The sequence below is a fragment of the Sus scrofa genome, chromosome 8 (genome assembly GCF_054392235.1).
Source record: "Sus scrofa isolate SSC_HxYL_T2T_F1_AM1 chromosome 8, Sscrofa_HxYL_maternal_Yorkshire_Landrace_v2.0, whole genome shotgun sequence".
NCBI classification, from domain to species: domain Eukaryota; kingdom Metazoa; phylum Chordata; class Mammalia; order Artiodactyla; family Suidae; genus Sus; species Sus scrofa.
Window position 1 is genome coordinate 29,920,510 of NC_139390.1, and position 12,436 is coordinate 29,932,945.

At 43.7% G+C, this 12,436-nt stretch overlaps 1 long non-coding RNA gene across 1 annotated transcript in view; it reads right to left on the reverse strand.

Moving 5' to 3' along the window:
• LOC100510918 (uncharacterized) overlaps window positions 1-12,436 on the reverse strand; it is a 188,342-nt gene that overhangs the window by 152,064 nt on the left and 23,842 nt on the right. Inside the window, 1 exon segment of the long non-coding RNA NR_045041.1 lies at window positions 6,975-7,092. This is a non-coding gene — a long non-coding RNA (uncharacterized LOC100510918).

Below are 12,436 nucleotides of genomic sequence, written 5' to 3' on the forward strand. Positions count from 1 at the left end.
GTACTATAGGGACACCTGTGTTACAAAATCGATGGGCTTCTATTGTGAAAGCAATGAATGAAGTTCAGCAGCACTCCTGCCAGAATGTCACACCAGAATGTCACACCACGCATCATGTTGGACTTCGACCTTATCGCTTGCCTCCCTATCCTGCCCAGGGCAGTCCAGCCTCCTGGGGTATCAGATGCAAGCTCCAGGTCTGGGCAGCCACACCTCAGTCCCTTCATGTTTTCGGTCTGTGGCCTCATGCAGCTCAGCCAAGCCTGTGCTCAGCTCTCCAGTGGGGGCTCTACACGGTGCATTGAGCCTGCCTGGACTAATGACTCTTTTTACCTTTAAAACGCTACAAGATCACTTCCTTTGTGAATCTTTCTCTAATTAGACAGAAGATAATGTTCTGGACAAGAGGCCCCAACACAACCTTGCACGGAAGTTAGGTTTTTTTTTGGTTTTTTGCCTTTTCTAGGGCCGAACCCATGGCATATGGAGATTCCCAGGCTAGGGGTCCAATCGGAGCTGTAGCCACCTGCCACAGCCACAGCAATGCCAGATCCAAGCCGCATCTGCGACTGACACCACAGCTCATGGCAATGCTGGATCCTTAACCCACTGAGTGAGGACAGGGATCAAACCCACAACCTCAGGGTTCCTAGTCAGATTCGTTAACCACTGGGCCATGACGGGAACTCCAGGTATGATTTGTGATATCCTGTTCCCACTGAGATACAACACTGCTGAGTGATTAAGAACAAGAACCTGGGTGCCAGAGGGCTGGGGTTGAATCCTGGATCCACCCCCACCCCCCACCCCCGCTGACTGTGCCTTAGTTTCCCTCCCTGTAATTCACAGGTACATATCTAGATGGAGAGGTGGCCAAAGAGCTTAGACTAGAACCTGGCCTGCAGTAAGTGCTACTGCCTAAGGGCAAGCTTAATAAATGTGATCACAAATGACAGCTCCTATCTGCCCTGGTGTTCGGGGGATAGCAGGGAGGGACAGGCTGCCTCTGGGGTGGCCTGTCGAGGACATGCCTGAAACAGCTGTAGCTGCCTTGCCAGCTGTGGAGGGACCTGGCCTGGTGTGACCAGCTGTTCACAATGTCAAAGTAAAATTCATATCTCTGGGCTTTAAATTATTGGTTTACATTTTTAAAATTTGTGTTTGAGCCAAAGAAAGCATGTCCAAAGGCTGATTTAGCCCTAAAGCCACCATTTTGTGACCTCTGACATTTACAGCTCTCATGGTGTGTGTCTGTGTGTGTGTGTGTGTGCACGCACATGGGTTTTCATTTCTCCATGTTTGTCCTCTGTACTTCTTCCACAATTAAATATTCTGGGATAGTAGAAAGCACACAGAAGGTCCTCAGTTAAGATCTGCTGACGAGTGGAGGTTTGTAAACAAACAGACACCAGCAGAACTTTTCTGAAAGAAAACAGTGAGTAAATTAGTGTCTCTGCTCTTCAGTTCCAGTCAACACGCCAAGCCTTGGGGACACAAACATGAACAAGATGTAGTCCTTGATCTTAAGGAATCTGCAGTCTGGTGCGGACACAGAAGGATCACTGCAGTGTTTATAAAACACGTGGAGACGGCTCATTTACATCATGAGAACCCAAGGTGGTTGGTATAGCATGTGATTTTATACCCAATGTGCAGAAGGGAAACTGAGCTTAAGGGACTTGTCCAAGATCACTGCCCTCGTACGTGGAGCTGTAACAAGAACCCAGGTCTGCTGTCTCCAAACCCAGGACTCTTTCTGCTGCACCTGATGTTCTGGCGCAACATGCTTGTTGCCCAGCACTGTGATACTGCAGCAGTTCGGCTCAGGAGGAGGGCTGACAACCAGTGAGTTAGAGGGAGGCATGATAGCATCGTGGAAGGCAGGCTTTGAAAAGAACCTGTGGGAGTCCCCATTGTGGCTCAGCCATAAAGAACCTGACTAGTATCCATGAGGACGCAGGTTCAATCCCTGGCCTCGCTCAGTGGGTTAAAGATCCAGCATTGACATGAGCTGTGATGTAGGTCGAAGAAGTGGCTCCAATCCAGTGTTGCTGTAGCTGTGGTGCAGGCCAGCTGTGGCTCCAATTCGACCCCTAGCCTGGGAACTTCCATATGCAGTGGGTGTGGTCCTAAAAAGACAAAAAGAAAAAAGAAAAGCACCTGTGACTAGTTAGGGAAAAATTTTCTTCTCATCAATTATAACTTTCCATCTACCAAAAAGAATCGAGGCCACTTTCAACAGAGCATAATGCCATACGTTATTGTAAAAGTTTAAAAGAACAAAGTAATGAAAGGAAACAGATGACATTGCCAGGTTCACAAAACTGAGGGTGAGAACAGGTAGCACAAGTGGGCACAGCTCTGCGCTTCCTGAGAGACGAGGCAAACTGGGAAGAGACAAAGTTCTTGCTTATCAAAGGAGGCAGACTAATTTTCATTTTAGCATATATTATCACCATTTCTTCTCTGATTTCTGAATCACACAGCAAAAATTGGTACTTTTATGGAAAACACAGATTGCAAAGTATAGCATTTTACAAAAGAAAAAAAAAAGTGACTTTGTTATATTTGTAAAGCCTGTGGCTTGATCAGAAGATTTGGAAATTTTGTAACAACATACTCAGGAGCGTATGTTTGCCAACATTCGTGGTTTGTCTGTTCTGTAAAGGAAAATGGAGAAATGGCATCCACGTGAGAAGGATCGTGCAGCGGAGTATTGGAACTGAAATTTGCAGGGGCGGAGGTGGGAGGAGGATGAGCAAAAAGGTGGCTGTCTGCATAAACAGTACACGTTGGGAGTTCCTCAGTGGGCGAAATACAGCCCAAACAGCACATCAGACGCAAGATGATGTTCACCTGTCATGAGGATAGTTCATCACTCATTCAAGAAACAGTTACTGAGTGCCCGCAGAGTAAGCATTTAAGCACTGCCCTTAGGGATGGAGACAGAGCGGTGAGCACCGCAGACAAAACTGCCTGCCTGTGCCGAGCTTTCTTGAGGCAAAGCAAAGTAGGTTACACGAAGATGGGTGTAGACTTTGTTCGTGAGAGGACTGGCGTTCCCATAGTCACACTGTCACCCAAGTCAGCCATCCTAAAAGGGTGTCAGCCCTGTGTTACTGCCGACTGTGAAGCAGATGTGTGGCTTTTGTCACAGAAAGATGTAGAGCATCGGCAAACACCCATCCTGACCGCCGCCCGTAAAGCAGGGCTGAAGCCTTCAATCCACCTTTAGAAGCTCTGAAGCTCCCTGTGGATGGAGGGTGATTCAGTCCTCCCGCTGCAGAAGTAGCCACCAAGCACCCACTTCAGTCTGATGAAATGATCCTTTCCTGTTCTAAAAATGGCTTGAAGACGCAGCTGGGAGAAGGGAGGTGGCGGGTGACAGCAGCCATAGAAGCTGTCAGACAAGGTTGAGGTTAAAAAATAAATAAGGGTTTAGTTGCCTTTATTCAACTGTTTATTAAATTTTCACTTCATATGTCAAAAAAAACCCCACCACCACCACCACCAACAAAAAACAAACCTCAGTGCTAGGGACTGGGGAAATAGAGAGGAGGTGGGCAGAGACATGGTTCCTATCCTCAAGGCTCTTACCTTCTAGGAAGAGAGTCAGACACTGAACAACTAATTAATGAACGACTGAAAAGCAGAACTACTAGCAGTGACTGCTGGAGGCTATAAGAGGAATAAAGGGCAAATGAACCTAGTGCCAAAGAGATGGCTTGGCACAATCCCACTCACTTTGTCTCTCTCTCCCTCTCCCCATCCACTTCCCTCTCTCCTTCCTCCTTCCCCTTCCCCCCCACTCCTCTCTCAGACACACACGCAGGCACACACACTCATGTGTACACAGGCGCCCGCAAAGGGCCATACATAACTATGATGTAAGCAGGCAGCTCTCGTCCTCCTCTTTCAGAGACAACTTTTGAGCTGCAAATACTAAAGCTACTATTTGTTCTGGTTTTTAGGCCAACAGGCTGCAACCCTGGCAAAAAACCATGGCCGATATTCTACTCTGAGCTAAGATGCAGCCAGGTCTAGAGGGAAAAAAGGAATATCTCAATGGATTGCGTCTTCAAATAGTCTCTAGATCTTTGAGTTTATGGTTGTGCTGGTCCTTACTGATGCTTAATTGGAATGCACAGGCCTCAGGAGTTCTCTTGTGGCACAGTGGGTTAAGGATCCAGCGTTGTCACTGCCGGGGCTTGGGTAGCTGCCGTGGCATCAGTTCGATCCCTGGCCCAGGAACTTCTCCCCCTCCAAAAAGGAATGTAGAGGCCTCAAATATGAACTAGCAGAGCACAGTGTTCAAAATGAAAATAACAGCTTTCCATTGGATTGTGTGCTGGGCTATAGCAGGTCAGTGCCACATGTTGAAGTTAAGCTAAACTACATTATAATGGAAGATGTAAAAGCTGTAATTGAAAAATTAAAACTTAGAGTCTGCATATACTGAACTTTTGCTATTAAGTTATAATGTCAAAATGGAAAGGAAGCTTAATAAAAACAGGTAAGGTATATGGAATAAATAGTCAACAGGGACCTGCTGTATAGTACCAGGCACCCTACTCAATAGGCTGTGAAAATTTATATGGAAGAAGAATCTGAAAACGAATGGATATGTGTATATGTATAATTGAATCACTTTGTTGCACAGTAAAAATTATCACAACATTGTAAGTCTTCTTCAATTAAAAAAAAAGAAAAACAAGTAAGGAACATAATTTTGGATGAAGCATTGAGCTGGGGTGATATTAAAGCTTTTCAGTTATATAAGTGCAAAATGTTTGATAAAAATTAGAAAATACAGTACATAGAAGAATATAAAACAGCCGTATTTAATAATCAAATCACTTCCCATAAAATGACTATATCAAAGTATATTTCACCAGTTCTTTATTATTGGGCATTTATGTTTTTTCTAATCTTTATTAACATAAATGTTTTGGGTTTTTTTTTTTTTTTTTTTTTTTTTGGTCTTTTTAGGCCTGCACCTGTGGCATATGGAAGTTCGAAGGCTAGGGGTTGAATTGGAGCTGTAGCCACCAGCCTACACCCCACAGCCACAGCAACGCAGGATCTGAGCTGCGTCTGTGACCTACACAGCTCACGGCAATGCCAGATCCTTAACCCACTGAGAGAGGCCAGGGATCAAACCTGTGTCCTCATGGATACTAGTCGGGTTCGTTAACCACTGAGCCATGACGGAAACTCCAACACAGATGTTTTAATGAATACATTTGTACATGGTTTCTGCATGCATCTCTCATTATTTTCTTATGATAAACTCTTAGAAGTGAAATTTCTCAGCTGGACAGTATTCAGATGCCTAAAATCAGAATCAAAGCAACGGCCAAATTCAAAGTCTCTTAAAATTCCTTTTTTTTTTTATTCGTCTTTTTGTCTTTTCTAGGGCCGCACCCATGGCATATGGAGGTTCCCAGGCTAGGGGTCTAATTGGAGCTGTAGCCGCTGGCCTACACCACAGCCACAGCAACGCTGGATCCGAGCCGCGTCTGCAACCTCCACCACAGCTCACAGCAATGCTGGATCCTTAACCCACTGAGCAAGGCCAGGGATCGAACCTGAAACCTCATGGTTCCTAGTCGGATTCGTTAACCACTGAGCCACAACGGGAATTCCTCAAATTCTGTTTTTAAGGTGCTTACAATATCTTCAAACGTAAGAAGCATCCAAAAGTTGAAATTAAACAGTCTTTATTTCCATATGAAAATCAATATTAATATCACATATATATATAATTTCAAGACTCTGATGTTTCTTAAAACCTCACCAAATACTAACAGATGCAATGTCCTATGGTTAGAGATACTTCTCAGAGAGCAAGCCTATTTCTGATTGTAATACAAATATATTAACTGATTGTTTCATTTCTGAATTTAAAATGCTGAACAGAAAACCAGTCACACCAAACATATCTATGAAATGTTTAAATGTACACAATTACATTACACACAATAGCAGAAAGATACTGAACTGAGACATTTGTTTCTTGGTTTGGCCATGGGCAAAGCCACAGTCTCTCAGGGTCTTGGTTCAGAGGGAAAAAGCACAAGAGTTGGAGTTTCCACAATTTTTAATTTAATAGAACAATTACAATTAAAAAAAATACTAGCACATAATTCATAAATAGCCTTAAAATGAGGAGACATAATCTCAGAATAAGAAAGCAGCATTTTAAATGCATTTAATCTGATTTTTTTTCTTTTTTTTTTTTTTTTTTTTGTCTTTTGTTTTTTGTCCTTTTAGGGCCGCACCCGAGGCATATGGAGGTTCCCAGGCTAGGAGTCTAATTGGAGCTGTTGCTGCTGGCCTAAGCCAGAGCCACATCAACACCAGATCCGAGCCGCGTCTGCGACCTACATCACAGCTCACGGCAACACCGTATCCTTAACCCACTGAGTGAGGCCAGGGATCGAACCCACAACCTCATGGTTCCTAGTCGGATTCATTTCTGCTGCACCACAATGGGAACTCCAAATCTGATTTTTTTTAAAAATCTATTCCATTGCTCCTATTTTTCTCATTTTTCTTGGAGTGTGAAGCCTTGCACTACCCTACTGACTCTTAATTGAAAACATCTCTTCAAGATAATTATTAAGTCCTTTCCAGTTAGAAGGTGCTGTGGTTTTGTGAGTCTAAATTTCAATTTGGGCTCTATGTAAAAAAGGTAATTTGCAAGAGATTTTAAAATTCTGTGTCTCATACTTCTTTGAAAATCCCAGAAAGGGGATGTGGGCATTTTACCACCCAACAGCCATTTAGCCATGGCCTCCTGTGGCCGGGCACTGGGCTATACAATGGGGACACAGTAACACAAAGCACAGCTTCTGTCCCAGGGCGTTCTCACCTTAAAAAAAAAAAAAAAAAAAACAGGTACCAAAATAAAGTGGCAGTAGGGCACAACGAGTGGTATAATATGGGGCATGACCCACTTAGCAGTACCCTACCTGCTGGGGTGGAGATGGCTTGTGGACCAGATCTTCTGGAGAAGCTGATGCTTAAACCGAGTCTTGTACAGGACAAGCATTAGGCAGCCGAGGATGTTGCTACAGGTAACTGAGCAGCCTGTAAAAGCAAACATGTATCAGAAACTATGGAGAATCCCAGAGTTCCCATTGTGGCTCAGTGGGTTAAGAACTCAACTAGTATCCATTAGGATTCAGGTTCAATCCCTGACCTCACTCAGTGGGTTAAGGATCTGGCGTTGCCACAAGCAGCAGTGTAGGTCACAGACATGGCTTGGATCCTGCATTGCTGTGGCTGTGGCATAGGCTGGCAGCTGCAGCTTGCATTCGATCCCTATCCTGAGAACTTCCATATGCCTCAGGTGCAGCCCTAAAAAGAAAAAAGAAACTATGGAGAATCCCAGGAACTCCACACCTTGATGAGTTCCAATGAGGGCAGAGTCTATGAGTTGGAGGATTGCTGAAGATGCTGTGGAGACAACAAGCGACCAAATCAAGGAGAACCTGCAACCCTAAGTGAAGGGTTGATCCCCAACACCGTGGGACATCACTGTAATACCGTAATGAGAGGAGACTGAGGCACATCTATGGCTCGCCTCTTCTCCCATCTCAAATTTTAAAGGCGAGCTGTACAGTCGTAAAGAACCTCAAGGTGAGGAATGCCTATGTTACCTTTATTTCTTAAGACAAAGATAATGTAGCACAACCTTGTGAAAACAAATTCAAACAATAGAGAAGTACACAAAAGAGGAAAATTTCAAGCTTTCCCTTCTCCCTAACCCTTCAACCAAGCCCTACTCCCCAGGGTTAATCGCTATGATGAGTTTCATGTAAATCCATGGGTATATTTGCTAAATGTACACAACAGCATTTGTATAGAACACAGATCTTTTTGTGAGTTCTCTAATGTAGAATGCATTGCTACATACATTGTCTACAACTTGACTTATTCACTTAACATAGTATCGGTACAGATCAATTTCATTCTTTTGGATGGCACAGGACTCCAGTGAATGGTAAGGGTATGTTTCAAAGGTATTTAACCATTTCCCTGTTGGTAGTCATTTCAGCGGTTCCTAATTTTCTGTCATTGCTGCAATGACCATCTTTGACTACTGCACGCCTATGTTTGTTTTCTTAAAGGATATTTTCTTAGGATTGGAATTACGAGGTTAAAGGATCTAAAAAGTTGTTCCATTGTATGCTCAACCAGTGTACAAGAGCGCTCATCCCCCCGCCACTATAGTCAAGCTGGATATTACAAGGTGTAAATCTTTGCCAGTCTGATAGATGAAAGATGTTATTTCATCTTTGTTTGGCTCAACAGATTGTTAGAGAGCTTGACCATCTTTGATATATTTATTGGCTAAATATATTTTATTTTGTCTATGCATTGTCTTTTTACACACCCTACAGGTCAGAGATTCTTAAATCTGGGGTCCTAGAGCCCCTAATACATGAAATTTTTTATGTGTGTTGGATGTGCTTTATTCTCAGGGTAAGGTCCAAAAACCAATAAGAACCACTGACTGTAACTCTGTAGGCTGAGAGGAGCATATGGAAAGAAAGACGTGGGGCTAGAAGGAAGGATTGAAAGGGGTGGAGACAGGGTTCCATGCGTGCACACACACCCCCCTTTTATTATCTTATCCTCATCAATACCAACCGCCCCCCTCCCTTGTTTCCTGCCCCAGAAGCTCTCCCTGCCCCCAGCTCCGTAGGGGCTGCTGGGTCATGGTAGATGGGGCCCATTTCTTACTAATATTTGTATACATATCACAGAGAACGTTGACAAACCACTCAAGATGCCTCTTTATTTACATACTGGTTCAGAGAAACATTCAAAAACCTTACACATACAAGCTGTAATCTATTTATCTGAAACCATGAGAGAGCCATTGACTTCAATTTTATCTAATAAATACTTCTCTGATCTACTCATGTCTCTTCATTTCCACTCCAACCACCACATCGTGCTTTGACCAGGGCAGCACCCTCCCCACTGGCTCTCCAGAGCCTCTCTGCCCTCCCCCCAATCCCCTGTCTGCAGTTTAACCTGAGCTATCTTTTTATCTCAGCATCCCCAGCTTATAACCTGCTCACAGTCTCCCTTTGCTCTTGGGCTAAAAAGCCAACCCCCAACACAGGCACCCACCTGGAGCTACCTAGCCTGCTCTTCTACCTCTTCTATTCTGCTAAGCCCCTCCTCCCTCCCGCAGGCTCCTCTGGCCACACCTGGAAGACTCAGGTACTCTCTTTCCCACTCTAGGAGTTTTCTCTCTTTCTTCTGCTCAAATGCTCTCTCTCTCCCACTCCTCTCTTTCACTGAGTAAACTCAGCTTAAAAATAACTTCCCTGATCTGCCAGGCCAAGTCATGTGCTACTGTTTCAGGCTTTCACAGCACCTTTAATTTTTACCCCAAATATACAATTACATAGCTCGTTAACATCTGCTTCCTTCTGCCAGGTGAGCTCCATAAAGAAAGAAATTAGATCTGTTCTGTGCTCTGAAATCCCAGTGCTCACAGTAGGGCTGACAGAGAGCAAGCGGTCAGTACATACTGCTGAAGGGGGGGAGAAAAAAGTTGCTCTTACCAATAGTCCCTTGTAAGTTTCAAATTTTTTCCTATGCATTTTCCTTCACATATGAGCCGATACTAATTACATCCTGGATACAGAAATTGGCTCCTTCGGATCACTCCCATTATTTTTCAGGGACCAACTGTGTATGTACCAGGCACTTTTCCAGGGGCAGGACACCTCGGTGAACAAAACAGACCAACCCTCCCCTTCCTCGGCTTACTTCCTAGGAGGAGGAAACAGATAATAAATATAATAGGTAAAAAAATACACACACACACACACTCATATATGCATATATAGAAGGTGAAACGTGCGGGAAAAAAATAAAGGCCAGTGAGTTGCATGGGACAAGAGAAGGAGGAGGGCTAGTACCCATTCATTGCGTATTAAAAACAACAACAACAAAAATAACAGGCCGAAATAGAAGAGGTGTTAAGTAAGCTCATGAAGTTTGAAATCCGTGTGAGAAACACGGGAAATAGACACAGCCACCACAGCAGAAGCCTGTGGAGCACTGAGTTGAGGGCGTGGCCGCGGCACCGCAGTCAGTACATACTGCTGAAGGGGGGGAGAAAAAAGTTGCTCTTACCAATAGTCCCTTGTAAGGACTCCCCATCCTCCGTTCCTCCCGGTCTTTGAGAACCTAATGCAACGCTTTTCCTCTGACTCCTTTCCTCCTCCCCGGCAAAGGTAGTGGATCTTTCTTCCACGTTCCTACGGCCTCCCGATCGCCTTGGAACTTCACACTCATCTCCCTGTCCCGTAACGATGTGTCCCCGCGGGCGTCAATCCTCGTCCACCCCAGGAACTCAAGAGCCGGGATCGTGTCCCAGCCCTCAGTATTTGGTCATTTCCAGCACTTGGTGGTACAGAACGTGCTCAAAGTATTTGAAAAATGAGGGAATGAAAAGAACGGATAATGAATGCATGAACAAACAGAAACAGAGTTGGAACGAGTGTGGTTCTGGCGATCAGAACCCATCTTGTCCAGCGCCTGAGGTCTCCAGAAATGTTGCATATTTGTATATGCTCACCTCCAGTACTTCTGGATACCAGAAATGTTGGATGGTCAGATAAGTCATTCTCTAGAGCGAATCAAAAAGCCTGGGAAAGGCCTCATTCATAGGTTATGAAAATCTACTTAATAGGTCTGAGCTCTTTTAAAATTAACTAAAACACATGATAAAATAACAGAGTGCATCAAATTAAGGAAGGTCAAGTGGTTTGTGACATGTGGCCCCATTTTCCCAGAACACTGCCAGCTTATTCCCATTGTCTCAGCATAGTTACTTTCAAAAGTAATAACTTTCCTAGTTGGTACAAAAAACTAGGTGGTCACTTTCATTCTATATGTATGTGTATATAATGTGTCTATTGGTGTGTGAAGTAAAGTTATTTCTTTGGTGGACAACGGTCAAAAAAGTTTGAAAAAGGCTTTTCTGGAGAGGGTCAAACTTCTGAAACTCTGAGGAAGCATCGTAGAAGAGGAAAAGCTAGGGAGAAGCAGAAAGAAGAAAAGAATACCCTAGTTATCTTCCTCATCGGCACACTATGCCATCCCAGAGGCAGAACCATGGCATTTTACAAGTCTGAGAACAAAAGTCTACAGGGCTTAAAGACCTTGCCCAAGTTCAGATGCCATCGAGGCACAGTGCCAGCACTGAAATCCAGGTCTACACAGAAGAAGAAAAGGCATTTTGTTCTACACATAGGGACGGGAAAGTATTTTTCCCACTTCTTGGAGATGTCAATATTTGTAGCCACATAAAAATTTAGAAGAGGGTAACCCAGCATATCTCTCATTCTAGTATTATGAGTTTATAGTTTCATAAACATAGTTTTACTTAGAAGCACTTTAGTACTTTGACTCAGATGGCAGTTCTTAATGATGGACTGAAAAAGTAGATAAATGTTTAGGAGTGAAGAAATAAGCCTTGCCAGACAAAAGCACAGAAAAGGAGCAGTTCTGGTAGAGTGTGCATTAGTACAGGATCTGGAGACAGACGGCATAGGTACAAATCTTAACACCGGTAGGACTGGGGACAAGTTTCTAGGTTTCTCTATGCTTTAGTTTACTCATTTGTAAAATGCCAACAACCATGGTCCCTACTTTAGGGGGTTCTTGCAAAGACGAAACAAGAGAATTCACATACAACTCTGAACATGCTTCCTGGAAGGTGGTAAATGCTCAAAAATGTCAGCTGCTATAAATAAGAATGGAAATCAAGATGACTGGAGCTCATGATGATGTTCCTTTTCTTTTTTTTTTTTTTTTTTTTTGGCTGTACCTGCTGCACATGGAAGTTTCTAGGCCACGGATCAAATCCAATGCACAGCTGCAGCAATGCCAGATCCCTAACCCACTGTGCCACAATGGGAATTCCATGATGTTCCCTTTTTATCTTTATTTCCCATTGGCATCCACACCCATCTTCAATGATCTTCCTCTAGGTTTTCTCACATTCCCGAAATAACTCCTACCCCTTTGCTTTATTCCTTTAAGAGCTCATTAGGCTCAATTTGCTAGTATTTTGCTAAGGATTTTTGTGGCTATGTTTATGAAGCTTATTGGTCTCTACTCGTTATTTTTCTTTTTTTTTTCTTTCTCTCCCTTGTGCTGTTACTGAGAGACTTTCATATCAAAGTGATGCTGGCCTTTTGAAGTGAGTTTGGAAGTATTCCATCCTCCTATTTTCTGAAAGAGTTTGTGAAATCTTTTTTTTTTTTGCTTTTTAGGGCAGCACCCAAAGCATATAGAGGTTCCCAGGCAAGGGCTCATATCAGAGCTACAACCATCAACCTACACCACAGCCACAGCAATGCAGGATCCAAGCCTCATCCGTGACCTACACCACAGCTCA